This window comes from Cherax quadricarinatus, chromosome 41 (assembly GCF_038502225.1).
Source record: "Cherax quadricarinatus isolate ZL_2023a chromosome 41, ASM3850222v1, whole genome shotgun sequence".
Lineage (NCBI taxonomy): Eukaryota > Metazoa > Arthropoda > Malacostraca > Decapoda > Parastacidae > Cherax > Cherax quadricarinatus.
Genome location: NC_091332.1, coordinates 5,900,239 through 5,911,564, shown reverse-complemented (window position 1 = coordinate 5,911,564; position 11,326 = coordinate 5,900,239). Strand labels below are relative to the sequence as shown.

Genomic DNA, 11,326 nt, shown 5'->3' with positions numbered 1-11,326 from the left:
TGGGGCGGGCCAGCCAACATGTGGATGAGCAGTCCTGGCTCACCCCCACCTACGGCTCCCGCCCACGTGTTGCTCACACCCACACCTGTTTCAGTGTTGCTCAAACTTACTTCTGTTAGTGTGAACATTCGTTCTCACTCTGTACTAAAACCTAAATACTTATTATAAAACAATTTCTATTTGGTGGAAACGAGATGCAAACTTTCCAACTGTAAATCAGTTTTCACTCCATACTTTATAAATCTTGTGGTGGGATCAAGAGTAGATATCACTGATGCAATGACCTTCCGGGACCTACAATATCCTGTGGTGTTGGCAAACAATATATTGGTGAGAAGTGAGACAAGCGGCAGGTAGCGTGTGCCAATTAGGTGCCAGTGAGTGCTTGTACTGCCCCTCCCTCAGGGATGCAATATACACACCAGGTAAGAATAACTAATGAGTTTATTCTTGTTTATGAAGGTTGTAAACAACCAGTCAAATTCATCTCAAGCCTGAACATTTTCCCCTCAGGTTTCACACAAGTATACACACCTTTCCAATACGTGTTAATACTCAAACCACAATGAAACATGGTAATTAAAAAGAAATACGTTGTTACATGGATTTGTTACAATCTGTGACCAGGGGTATTAAAATCTTTATAGATTTTCTGTTCATGCTAACAAAGCAGTAAAATGTTGGGCGTCAGTTGACAGCTCTGGGTGGCATCCTGGGGAATTATATATTATTATAATAAAAACTAAGCGCTAAACCCACAAGGGTCATTACATATTATAGACAGATTGCTATAAGCACTTATAAATAAGCTAAACTCTGTAGAAAAAAATAAATGTAAGCACTGTCAATAATAGTATATTGCACGAAAAAGGGACTAGTACAGCAGCACGTACATACATGGGCTAGCTACACTGCATGCATTATTTATGCAGACAGTAAAAAACGCATACTAGAAAAGCCTTCGCATGTACCTGTCCTGTATATGTAGCCTACCTTCCTTCATGGGGGGTGAGGATGCCGTTGATGGTGGTGAAAAGCTCTTCATCAAAGGCATTGAAGCTACCCATCCATTCCCCAGGCACTGTATGATCCGGACGGATTTAGCGCTTTCAAGTGACTATGATAATATAGAGTACTTCAGTACTTCCCTAAGGAGGTTTGGCTACATCCTACCTCCCAGTCAGGGGCCTAACTCTCAACGTAAACACGCATCTTCATTTATTCACAACAGTGCTGATACACGCAGTAGGCCTACCTGGAACAATACTAGACTTAAATGATAGCTGTAGTCTTATATGACATACAGTAGTATGCTTACGTGGTAGGGTAACGAGACAACTGTACATGAAACACAGATTTAGACATATAATAATCACAGTAGTAGCCCTGCGTGATATACCAAGTAGTAGGCTATCTGGTATACCTAGCAGTAGACCCGCTTGATGCAAAGTAGTAGGCCTGCATAATGCACAGCATTAGACCTACATGAAAGCATTACACCTACATAATACAGCAGAAGGCCTACACGATACACATTAATCTGCATTGTGCTCTTGATAATACAAGCGCTAGAGTGTATTCGCTTATAGTAAAATTTGTCAATAATTCTTCAGTGTGTGCCGTTGTATCGTCGCGTGTGGCTGTATCGCTGAAATTCCTGTACACACGCACACCCAACACTCGAGTGTCTGTGTCTATACTCATGCACAACACACACACGCCTAATTGACAATGCTAATAACACAAAAAAAAACATGCAGCCAACACACCGTATATCCTTAACCTATTTTATTATCATCTCTGTATAGAGAGCGTGGCACCTCATCTCTACACATATATGATCGCGCTTCACATTACTAAACAAAGATGAAGACTCATCAACATTCCTCAGGTTGTTGTTGGCCCCACTGCTACACTAATCCAAACAAATATTCCAGAGCTTTAACTTCCTATAAGTGATAATTTCGAACAACACACGAGTTACGCTTGTACTATCTGCTAACTGTATGTTGAGTATGTTTAACTTAGTAAAAATAAAACGGGAACAGAGAAATGGAGCAAGGAGGAGGGAACCCCGATGTGTGCCAAATAATGGGGGAAGTGGCGTAACTGTGAGGATCAATACAGACGGCTCCAACACAATCAGGGAACACAGCCACAACTCTCTTGATTAACAAAGAAAATCCTCCAACCAGACTTTATGGAGGCACATCTTATGTCTTAAGGCTTGTCATTAGGCCTAACTAGATCACTGGGACTCAAAACAAACTTTTGCAGAAAGATATGGGACCTGCACAAGCAAAGGTTGTCATGTCTTGGTCGGGTAGCGTGAGCATCACCAGCTGCAAAATTCTCTACATCGTCTTCGAAAAATGTAAAATTTTTATATTTTGCATATGAACATGAATCCCTAGAACATTCAGCATATACTACAGTGATACCTAAAATTGATGCACGGGTCCCAGTTGACGACAAGAAATTGAAAATGACTACTGAAGGGCTAAAATTGTGGATAACACGAAACAAAGAAGCACAAGAAATGCTAAATCACAGCTGGCACCAGGACAAGCACAGGCGGAAGACTCATCATGTGATGTGTGTGGGTACTCACCGAGTTGTGCTTGCTGGGGTCGAATCTCAGCTCCTGGTCCCTCGAAGCACATACAACAAACATTGGCTTCTAACCTCCTGGGCCCAGTTGTTTACTTATGACACTGCACAAGACGTTTGCTTCCACCACCTTATGAAGCTCCTTTAACATGTTTGTTACTATTACATTGAAGAAGTATCTCCGGGTTGTATCTCCAGGTTCGGAGATACTTCGATTTCCGTTCATGCCCATTCGACCTTTTTCCGCAATTGTCTTCCTATTCACTATATAAATTCCTCTGATTATCTAACATGTGCATTTCCAAGATTTTCTTGCGATAACTTGAGAACGCCTCTCCCGATCAGTTTCAAACTTTCAGTGTTAGTTGAAGTTAGTTGAAGTATTATTAAACAAAACGTGACACGTGTATGTGGTATGTGAGATAATTTGAAAATGCATCTAACCTAAAGGTAGATTTACTATAGTTTTAAAGTGTTGGTGCAGATTTGCATATTTTCTAAGTTAAAAAGATTGATTTTTTTGTGTGTGTGATAACTGGAGGATTCCTTTTCTGATAAGATACAACTTTTCTGCGCTGGAGCATTTTGTTGGCGTTGTCAGTGGGCTGTGTAAGTCTCAGTTTTTCATGTTTTAGTAAGCAAATTATATTGGTTTCCGTGCGATAACTGGAGACTGTTTCTTGTGGTCGGCCTAGACCAGTAGAAAGTAAAAAAAATGGGATGTTGATCATCACTAGCAGCGTCTTTTTGGAGGGAATACCTTCTCCCCTTCCTTGGATCAAACCCGATTGCCTTCCATTCTTCATGCGCTGTGACCTCTACGGTTTATGCGCTTAAAGATTATTATAATTGGAGATAGCATAAGGTTATTCCTGGAGAAGCGCTAAACCCGAGGGCTCATACAACGTTTGAGCTATGTATATATTAGTGAATTATTATAAATAATATATACACAAAAAAAAAACACTAACCCGTATGAGGCATTTTTCATGGTTGTGGAATTTTTTTACATAATTTCCTAAAGGCAGAACATATAAATAAATATAATAATTGCGTATGAAAATGTGGTGCTATTTGGACCCTTCGAGAAATTTAAATGAGGGGGTGGAGAACAGCCAGTAGGGACGCCGGGGAGACCATTTTTTTAATTTGTGAACACTGGTAGTAGTGGGAGCTGTATAGTCCTTGTGGCTTAGCGCTTCTTTTTTTATTATAATAATAATAATGGTAGTAGTGGGAAATTCTGTTAATAATCGGACATTCTCGGAGGCACGGTGAGGTGTATCGGCCTCAATTCGTAATTTAGAAATTGCTGATTCGTTCCTGCTGAAGAATTGGGACAGGAAATTTGCGGGACCGCAAGAATTGCGTGTGGAGAACGAAAATAGAGGACTTAAATGAATCCTTCCCAACAACACACCTTAGCTAAGTGACGCTTACCCATAATTACAGTAGTTTTTGCATTGGCTATCGTAAATCCTAGCTGTTAGGGTGTGTTCCATCAGCATTGTCTTACTGTAATAAAATGGTGTTAATACCAATTATATTTGTTGTTCCCAGCAAGTTTAATTCATACAGTCCACTAAACTTCAATGTACCAGAGTAGCTGGTTATAATTTTATAATCATTAATTTAGTGTCAGGTCTAGCTTTTAATGAAAGTGGAAAGGAAGTGGGCATTCGATGGAGTTGCAATTCAGTGACCTACTGTGACTTAAGTCCCATTTACCTCACCCAGATTACTTGCAGGTAATAATTCAAGTACTGTCCTGTAAACCTCCTGCAAGTGATTTGCTAATAATAATACTAATAATAAATAATTTCCACAGAGCCTATAAACAAAAGAAAGTATGTACGCTAGCAAATGAGCCTGTAAACAAAAACTAAAAAATAAGTATTCAGGCTAGCAAATGAGCCTATGAACAAAAACTAAAAAATGAGTCTATGCAGGCTAGCAAATGAGCCTATAAACAAAAACTAAAAATGAGTCTATATAGGCTAGCAAATGAGCCTATAAACAAAAACTAAAAAATGAGTATGTAGGCTAGCAAATGAGCCTGTAATCAAAAACTAAAAAATGAGTATGCAGGCTAGCAAATGAGCCTATAAACAAAAACTAAAAAATGAGTCTATGCAGGCTAGCAAATGAGCCTATAAACAAAAACTAAAAAAGTCTATGCAGGCTAGCAAATGAGCCTATAAACAAAATTTAAAAAATGAGTCTTTGTAGGCTAGCAAATGAGCCTGTAAACAAAAACTAAGAAATGAGTATGCAGGCTAGCAAATGAGCCTATAAACAAAAACTAAAAACTGAGTCTATGCAGGCTAGCAAATGAGCCTGCAAATAAAAACTAAAAAATGAGTATTCAGGCTAGCAAATGAGCTTGTAAACAAAAACTAAAGAATGAGTCTTCAGGCTAGCAAATGAGCCTATAAACAAAAACTAAAAAATGAGTATGTAGGCTAGCAAATGAGCCTGTAAACAAAAACTAAAAAATGAGTATGCAGGCTAGCAAATGAACCTATAAACAAAAACTAAAAAATGAGTCTATGCAGGCTAGCAAATGAGCCTATAAACAAAAACTAAAAAAGTCTATGCAGGCTAGCAAATGAGCCTATAAACAAAATTTAAAAAATGAGTCTTTGTAGGCTAGCAAATGAGCCTGTAAACAAAAACTAAGAAATGAGTATGCAGGCTAGCAAATGAGCCTATAAACAAAAACTAAAAACTGAGTCTATGCAGGCTAGCAAATGAGCCTGCAAATAAAAACTAAAAAATGAGTATTCAGGCTAGCAAATGAGCTTGTAAACAAAAACTAAAGAATGAGTCTTCAGGCTAGCAAATGAGCCTATAAACAAAGACATTGAGCCTAGTCAGGCTAGCAAATGAGCCTTTGGTTAGAATCATAACCATAATTTATAAAGAGGTGGACCGGTAAGCCAGCGGAAGGCCTCGGTCAGATGGCCAAAAGCTCCAGATGTGGGTTATTATATGACTAAGACCTGCCTCAGGAAACACTTTTTCCTGACAAGACAAACATTATCGGTTATAAACCCGCGAAAAATATTCATGTCCAGGTGCAGGGGATGTTGTCCTTGTGAACTCATAAAAAATACAAATAATTTATTATATAATGTAGGTTACATGTAATAAAATATTGTTAGGTATAAAAGAAAGCCACCAGCATGCCGGGCATTTCGGGCAGCGTTCTACATGACCAACACAAGTTTAATACGTGTTTAAGAACAATAATAATAATTTTTCACAATGGTAATCTTAACAATTTAGATGTTGACACTATCATCTACTGTAAATAGAACAAATTAATGTTGTGTTTAAGTTCTCACAAGGTAGGCTTTTCCCTTAATTCATTTTACACACTAGTTACATAGTTCTACAGTTGCATCTTAGTGTAGATACAGTGTAATTTGTGAATTCATACTAACTGTTTTTGCTCTAATCCTGACTATGTGCTAGAACTTGCTCTGCATTACTTAATGCCAAGTAAAACAATGTGTGTCTATAATTATGTTAAACTGAAATTTTGTTATAATGGACGAAAGAAATTATGGTACGTTGGTTTGCGTGCAGCCAGCAGCAACAGCCTGGTTGATCAGGCGCTGATCCACCAGGAGGCCTGGTCACAGACCGGGCCGCGGGGGCGTTGACCCCCGAAACTCTCTCCAGGTAAACTCCAGGTAATTATATTTATGGTTGAGCGCTAAGTCCGTAGGGATCGTATAGCTCCTGGGAAAGGGGGATGGGGTATTTAGGATGATCTAAGAAAGTGAAGGTAGCTCCAGTTCCCTGGATCAAAAACCCTTCACCAGCTTCAAAAGACCTCCCACAGGAGGAATGCTGTTGAAACTGTTAGCTGTCAGTTACAATTCCTTTACTCTCGGTGGTGGATAGTGTCCTCCCTCTACGTCCTGGAGCTCGGGGGTCACACCCGCAGAATTCCTCTTTTTTTCATATTATATATAACAGCAACCAACTAAAGAGCCTCCTGTGTACTGCAGTTTGACTTCTCAATGGTTATCAGTCTTCGACAAAAAAGTTAAACAAGACTGAAGTAAACAGGAAACTGAAAGTTTTCCGTAGAGCCATCCACCTCCCTTACCCTGACAGTTCTGTCTCCTGATAAAAGCCATTCTACATGCAAAACAAAATATTCCCCCCTTCCCCTCCTCTCCCCTCTCACGTATTTTTATTAATTCCCTTCAGTATGCTTCACCCGGGGCACCCAGCACCCGGGGCACACCCAACACCCCGGAGACACCCAGCACCCGGGACACACCCAACACCCGAGACGCACCCATTACCCGGGGCACACCCAGCACCCGGGGCACACCCAACACCCGGGACACACCCAACACCCGGGGAACATCCATCACCCGGGGCACACCCATCACCCGGGGCACACCTAACACCCGGGACACACCCAACACCCGGGACACACCCAACACCCGGGGCACACCCATTACCCGGGGCACACCCAACACCCGGGGCACACCCATCACCCGGGACACACCCAACACCCGGGGCACACCCATCACCCGGGACACACCCAACACCCGGGACACACCCAACACCCGGGGCACACCCAACACCCGAGACACCCAACACCCAGGACACACCCAACACCCGAGACACACCCAACACCCGGGGCACACCCATCACCCGGGGCACACCCAGCACCCGGGGCACACCCAACACCCCGGAGACACCCAGCACCCGGGACACACCCAACACCCGGGACACACCCAACACCCGGGACACACCCAACACCCGGGGCACACCCATTACCCGGGGCACACCCAACACCCGGGGCACACCCATCACCCGGGACACACCCAACACCCGGGACACACCCAACACCCGGGACACACCCAACACCCGGGACACACCCAACACCCGGGTCACACCCAACACCCGGGGCACACCCATCACCCGAGGCACACCCAACACCCGGGACACGCCCAACACCAGGGGCACACCCATCACTCGGGGCACACCTATCACCCGGGGCACCCAACACCCGGGACACACCCAACACCCGGGACACACCCAACACCCGGGGCACACCCATTACCTGGAGCACACCCAACACCCGGGGCACACCCATCACCCGGGACACACCCAACACTCGGGACACACCCAACACCCGGGACACCCAACACCCGGGACATACCCAACACCCGGGACACACCCAACACCCGGGGCACACCCATCACCCGGGGCACACCCATCACCCGGGGCACACCCAACACCCGGGACATACCCAACACCTGGGACACACCCAACACCCGGGGTACACCCAAGGCTCAAGAGATTACTCATATATCAGCGGGCGTGCTCACCTGAAGCCTTGGGTAAACAAAACTCTGAGCACCTCTACTTGAGTTATACGTTTTGTTGTCTTAACTAGAGTTGAAAAATGAAAACAAAAATAGACTTCGTTAAAATTAGCTGCCAACTAACATATTTAAGGTCATAGTTATTCGCATTAGTCTCTAGTTGACCATAATTCCGGAATCATTTCAATTAATTTCATAATGGATTGGCATTAGGTACTTAACCGTGTCCAGTGACTTGTGCAGCGGAAGTGTGGAGTTGGTATGTGCTGTGATACGCTAGTGTCGTCACTATCACTCGACGACCTCTTGCACCAGACTCAGTCATTCCCAGCCTCTCTTTCCACAAGCACTACCCTCTCTGCTGCTGCCTCACACACCACACACACTACCAGGGATGCTGCTGCCCCGGGGATTCTGATGTCGTTGTTGTCTGCGCCACCGACAGGAAGCATCAGAGGAGGACTTCTGTCTCCAGGTGCGACATACTTGCTAAACACATACATATAATTGTACACGAGGGTTTTTAAGACTCCTTTCACCTGTCCTCCGTTAGTCACGAATACTTTAATCCCCAAAATAGGAATTAAGGTAAACTCTGTATATACTGTTTACACTTTTCGGTGTATATGTCCATGACATACTAAAACATCTGTTGTCCCATTGTATTGTATGGCTGCCTGTCACTGCTTTCGTTACCTCAATCATTAATGTAGGTTTTATTGTTAGTTAGCTTTAAGGCTTAGCTACTGCACAGTGGTTCTTAAGGTTAAAATTGACCTGAACACTAGCATGAAGAATATTTTAATCCCTTAAGAAATATAATAAATTTTGTGTATACACACTGTTGTGGCTCAAAGAAACAAATCTTTATCTTTATATTGTTGATTTATAGTTGTGGCTACAGAACAGGTATATTTAGGCCATATTGATTTTGTGTTGATTTTTCTGGTCTTAGACCAAGTCTCCCGGTTGATGGCTTGCTCTGTTATAGATGTTTTTTTCTACGTACGTGTCTGCATCTCTTGGCATTTCAAACCGGTACTGCTGGTGCTAGTGGCGCTCTAGGCGGCTGGTCTGGAAACTTATAAGGAATCAAAACTCCCCCGTTACTTTCCTATGATAGAAAGGAACAGGGTCAGTTTTAAGGTAGCTTATGCGAGGCATGATCCAAATGATTTGAGACCTGTTATTTTCTTTGTTTACGGCCCAGGAACTAGATACAGTCACCTTCAAGGGAGTTGATTTTTAGTCAGTGAATTCACTCAAAAACGGAGACTTTAATATATTTAGTTTAATTCTATTTTTAGTGCACCTCTAACAATCAGGAAAAAAAAACTCTGTGCAGCTCTGCTGATGTTTATACTTTACATACTAGTTTTTTATTTAAAAAGCAATAAAGGTATATTATAAGCATGAGTTGCTGCTTCTAAATATGGATTTATATACTTGATGATGGGCGTCATGGTTTTTTTTCACTTAGAAAGGACGTGAGTGTACTTGTTACCTGGGGATGAACTAGCATGAATCGACAAGGACAGCTTTGGTTCATACAAGTGCAATATTTTCTTGATATGCAAATATATTTTAGTGTACAGTATTCTCGTAAAGCCGCGTTACCTACATTTTAAAAAAAACAAGATTTAACAAGTGTTGAAATAACATTTATACATTTGTGAATGTTTCATTGGTTATTAGTTACAAAATGATGAAAATTATATATGAAGTTCACCAGTGCATACAATACACTAGTAATAAAATACCACTTATAGAACTATATAATTCTTCAATACAAGAATTCAATACAAGAATTCTTCAATACAAGAATTTAGTAATGGTACATGTCGAGGCCTGGTCACAGACCGGGCCGCGGGGGCGTTGTTCCCGGAAACCCTCTCCAGGTATGTGCTTCCTACACGTTAAAGTCTATCCTAAACAACAGTATTTTACATTGGCAGAAGACCGTCGAATATGTGAAGTATTGTATGTATTAAATGTAATGGTTATAATTATAACCATAATTTTTAAAGAGGTAGAGGGGTAAGCCAGTGGAAGGCCTTGGTCAGATGGCTTATTATAAGCTCCAACTGTGGGACATCATATAACTGAGACCCGCGTCAGGAAACACTTGTGCTGTTTCTTAACAAACTTTACCTAACCTAACTTATGTGAAGTAGACACTAGAATAAAAACGTTATTATTTGAGAGTGTTTTCTCCCATCAGGGTGAAGGGCTCTTCATCCAAAGATCTGAAGCGACCCTTCCCTTTCCTTGACTGCCTCCTATTTTCCCAGCCGTTGTATGATCTCTTTATGTATATCGCTCCTCTTTTTCCCTTCATGAGCGTAATAATAATAATAGCCATTTTTGTATTATTGCACTTATTGGCGTATATTGACAAATTTTCTTACAACAGTATCTAAGAAATCAATGTCGGCTGTAGGAGGATGAGTTGTTTCGTAATATGGAGATAGGGTGGAGGTGTTGGAGGGAGGGCCGAGGTGTTGGAAGTTTTAGTTTAGTTTAACATCTTTAATATGCACCCCATACCCATCCTGTGGGCGGTAGTCAAAAGATTACAGAGGTACGTAATGGGTCCAGAGACTGGGCCCCAAAGTTTTGATAGCTGAACAAGGTACATAGGTAATGAATCATGTAAGTAAATTTACTTACTTACGTTTATACATGGTGATAATCATGAACAAATTATAAAGTAATGAACGTGTTGGAAGGAGGGGTAAAATTGTGAAGAGATGGGCGAAGTTGTGAAGAGATAGATGAAGGTGTGAAAAGAAGGGTAAATGTTGGGAGGAGTGAACGTCTGAGGAATGGGTAAGAGGTTAACAAGGTAATCTGACTGACTACACATTTAATAGGTGAGAGAGAAAGGTTAGTTCAGTAAGGGTGGTGGTAACTTGCTTGAGGTAATGAAGCACGAGCTGGGGGTGGTAAAAAGTGAAAAAGTGTGTGGGCACCAGAGAGCGGATGTGACACAGGTATTATCAGTCTCACTATCTTGATACTCTTTTGTATGTCAGTTGTCGACAAGTCATCAGTGAATAGGTTCTTGACACATTTCCCGGGCAGGACGTGTCACATGGGCAAGTTTCCTCACACCAGTTCACTTAGCAATACATAAATTAGAAAAGGCATACGTTGCACAACAAGCTTTCATTAGGGCGACGTATTTTTCTGTGTAGAGCTTTGCCATCAATTCTTGATGAAGATATTTTGGTCTTATTCGTCTGTTGTGGGTCTCATTCTAAGGAATGGTGTATTATAACTAGTGCCAGGCTTTGATGTGAGGTGAGGCGGGATGACAGGTCTTTAACAGCCTACACGTGAAAATAACACAGGATATC

General features: G+C 41.9%; 1 protein-coding gene across 5 annotated transcripts in view; it reads left to right on the top strand.

Annotated features, from left to right (window-relative positions):
- LOC128695883 (CKLF-like MARVEL transmembrane domain-containing protein 4) overlaps window positions 1–11,326 on the top strand; it is a 19,186-nt gene continuing 7,860 nt past the window's right edge. For 2 of the 5 annotated variants that reach the window (XM_053786813.2, XM_053786810.2), the window contains exon 1: window positions 1–425. The gene's annotated coding sequence lies outside the window, so the exon portion shown is untranslated. Of the gene's footprint in view, window positions 426–8,225; window positions 8,443–11,326 lie in introns of those variants that run through there. The other 3 variants (XM_053786812.2, XM_053786811.2, XM_070092918.1) reach the window with 3 other exon arrangements.